General features: G+C 35.7%; 1 long non-coding RNA gene across 1 annotated transcript; it reads right to left on the bottom strand.

The window, feature by feature from the left end:
- Positions 1–1,183: 1,183 nt before the first annotated feature.
- Positions 1,184–1,885, bottom strand: LOC128822631 (uncharacterized). The gene is made up of 3 exons (XR_008441532.1): positions 1,746–1,885; positions 1,479–1,571; positions 1,184–1,255 (listed from the first exon to the last, which is right to left on the bottom strand). It is a non-coding gene; the product is annotated as an uncharacterized LOC128822631 (long non-coding RNA).
- Between the last annotated feature and the right edge of the window lie 1,926 nt (positions 1,886–3,811).

Genomic DNA, 3,811 nt, shown 5'->3' with positions numbered 1-3,811 from the left:
TGACTCTTTATTTACTGCAGAGAAGAAGTATTAGCCATTGTTCAACATGATACTGGACTAGCCTAGAAATATTACCCAGTTGTTTTGGCTGGGGAATAGTTGGCTGCTATGGGTTTGCACTTCACTCTTAACATACAGGACAGCTGAAATCTGCAAAATAAAAACAAATCTCAAGCATTTATTACCTGCCTTTTCTCTAGATAGCACTGGCTTTTGAAATCCACACCATTTTCAGCATTGTAACACAACTCAGTGCATCAAAAGACTTCTGTAAAAGCAGAGCAAGGAACATAAAACCATGATTAACCATGATACATGAAATAAAGAAGTTATTAATAAGCTTTTAACAGAAATTCTTTAAAAAATAGAAAAAATAATTTTAACAAACACCAGCAGCTTCTGGCACAGAGGTATGCTCTGAAGTACCTCCTTTCAATTGAATTTATAATACACGTTTTGCATTATCTTTGTGCTACGGTTTCCTAACTTGAAGTTTTCTTTGTAGTCTCGGTAGGTAATTTTGAGTCAATAAAATAGATGGACTGTATTTTGAATTATCACAAACCAGGAGAAAACATGTTCTTGTATTGATTAAGGTCTTCTTCTTTGTCTCATTTAGAAAGCACATCCTTATTTTCTTGCATTTGATGCAAAGTCACAGAAAAAGGCAGGAACTTTAGAAATTTGGCATGTATCTGCCCTATGAAATCCAACTTCATTTTCAAAGACATAGGTCTAAAACTGCCTCATCATACTATCTCTCCTTTCCTTCACACGTCATTTGGGAATGGGCATTCAACACAACATAAGCAATACTTAAAAACTTAATGGATTTGATTTTGACACAACAGTAGGACAAAGGGAACTCCCAGTGCTCTCTTAAGTCTCAGGAATATGGCAGTCTAAACAGATGGACTCATTTTAAAACACCTAACAGAAACTGTAAAATGCATCAACATTTCAATCTACAATAGCTTTTACAAGGTTTATTAACAGCTAATTTTTTACAGTATTTGTCATGAAAAGAATGTCAAAACTTCTGTGATCTTTGTTACTTGACATGCACTAGCTGTCAGCCTACTATAAGAAAATAGTACTCTAAAATTTACCTATTACATATGTTAGAATAACACTAGGAAGTTTACTTGTCACAGAAGGTTTTAACCACTCATACCTCTTTCACCTTGCCTGAGCCAATAACAAATACCACATCATTGACTGTTATGCTGGTTTCTGCTGTATTTGTAGAAAGAATCTGCAATTAAAACAACCAGAACTATAGTTAAAAGCAAAGACAAAAGAGATTAATACAATATCTGACAAAGTCCTCTAAAACGTACTATCTTGCGCACAGCAGGAGGTGACTTTCTTCTGATCCAAAGTCGGAGTATTTGAATGAAGCATGAAAACCTGATATCTAATGCACATTTAAGTGTTTTTGGAAGACACAGTGAAAACCTCAACCATAGAGGCTTTACCTGTGCGCATGGTCAGCAAATCTCCTGTCATCAAAAAGAATGCGGTCCCTCAAGCTATCTCATCATATCCAGGAAGAAATATTAAAATCGCTCCTGAAAGAGAAGCAGGTTTGCAGAGTTAAGCAGCAAATTCGCTTAAAATATCCATCAGTACTGTGCAGAGTAGCATTTGGAAGGTTTTACCTATGTAGTGTTTCCAAAAGAAGGGCAGGATTCATCAAAGGCTCAAAGTACAATCATTGGCTGGGAGTGTGTGTTTATACTTACCGGTCTCACAACTATGACAGATGTTATGAAGTGAGTGCATAATGAGGTCCAGATCCACCTTTTCATCAAAACTGTGATGATAAGCTGTCAGTAGTTCTCTGTCCTCTGCGCTAAGCTCACTAGCACTTGCTCAGACCAGGGAGCTTTCATTCAGATTTCCAAAACCTGCTGAAGCAAATAGAAAAATGCACAGACCAGACCAGAATCAAGGCTGCTTGTTTCAGGTTTGCATTCAGCCACCAACTAAACTTAGATCAACACCAACAAGACTACTCCTTTCCAATTTTAATTTTCAAGTGTAGCAGAACAGCACCTCCAAAATACTCTTACTGTTCACTGGTTTAAGTGCAATCCAACAAAGCATGAAACTTCAATTTTTAGCATAACTTTCAGTTCTTACTCTTTATTGAAACACAGCCATAAGCAAAGTGTCAGAACTCAAAGTATAAAGACACTACTTGTTTACCTGTTAAATAAAAAGTATTTCAAAGCAATGTTTTCCCAAATGTTTTCCTCCCATAAGTAGGTACTATGCAAGTGGAAACTACACTAAAAAGTGTTCTAAAAATACTAGTCTCTGCAAAACGACAACTGAACTGTAACTGTACGTTAATCAGAAACCAATTCTTGAATGACCTAGTATAAATGTCACTTCTACTGAATTTCTTTCATATGGCTACTATGTATGGACAACAATGTATAGACAAAACCACAACAGGTTTGTTTCCTAAATAAGCATCTGAAATTAAAATGGTACATAGTAGAATCATTATCTCTATTTATCTAAGTCACTAGACTCATTTCCTGCCTAGACATATAATCATGATAGCAATGCCCTCATCAAAATGATAAAAAAAAAATATGAAAGAAGTCTATACCACTCTAACTATACTTATCCTATGATTTGCATATAATCAAGTGCAAATCAATAATCAAACATAATCAAAGAAATACACTGACTACAAACACCATTTTTTAAAAAGCATGGTTTTGAAACATTCCTGGTCTCAAATAAATCCTGCTATTTAGGTCAGATTTAAAGGCACAAAAAGCTAAAAATTGTTCTGATTAGAAGCCAAAATGCAAATTTCCCTTCAACATTTCCCTTCAACTGTTTCTACAAAGTTGTTGTAGCTTACCTGTAGGATTCCCACAAGTCAACCACCTCTGTCTCTCCCAAGTGCTTAGCCCAGTCCACAGCCATCCTGAAAGAGTACACAGAAATCCTTTTTGAACTTCTCGCTTCAAAAGACACACAGCCTAAGACTCTGAATTCAATTTATAATTTCAGGAATACAATGTGATAAACAGAAGTTCAAATATGTTTCGAATGTCAAAATTTACTATTGCTTACAGTAGCCTGTTAAGTTAGCAATTAGTTTACATGTTAAAGAAAAGTCTTTCTCATTTGTATACTGACAAATCTATGCTTTGGTTTGCCTGTTTGTTTTTTACCAGCCATTAGAGGATTTGCAGTGGATACTTGCTCCCATACTGATCAGCTGCTCTACTTGACTCAAAAAGCCTCTCCCTGAAGCAATCATTCGTGCAGTTGCACTGGTTTCACTGTGCCTATAATCAGCTGAGAATTACAAATGAATAAATAAATGAACAAATAAACCAGCAAACCAAAGAAAAACATTCTTTCTTCTTCACCTAAAGGTGCTGTGAATGTGGCTTACATGATTTTTAAAATCCAGGCCAGACAGAATTTGTTTTCTGACTTCATCCCACCACTCAGTTCATATGAATTTAACACTACTTTAGACACACCACAGCATCTGCTAATACTTCAAAACAAGCACAAACCAAAAAATAACTAAACAGTGCATTAATTCTGCTAATTCTATTCACTTTTCCAACAGGCATCAGAATTCAAACCTAACAACGTTTGAACCTGGAGACAAAGCAGCCACAGAAGTTAAAGTCATTTTGTTATTGTTTTTTTTTCTAATGTAATAAGATGATAGACTTACCACTGACATTTTCAGCTAAATTGATATGGAACACCTGAGCAAAGGCATCAATGACACTATTTGCCCCTTACCTTCATGTCCCAGACCTTG

Source organism: Vidua macroura, chromosome Z (genome assembly GCF_024509145.1).
Source record: "Vidua macroura isolate BioBank_ID:100142 chromosome Z, ASM2450914v1, whole genome shotgun sequence".
Taxonomy (NCBI): domain Eukaryota; kingdom Metazoa; phylum Chordata; class Aves; order Passeriformes; family Viduidae; genus Vidua; species Vidua macroura.
Note: the sequence above shows the minus strand (reverse complement) of the source record. Positions and strands in the feature narration are given on the sequence as shown.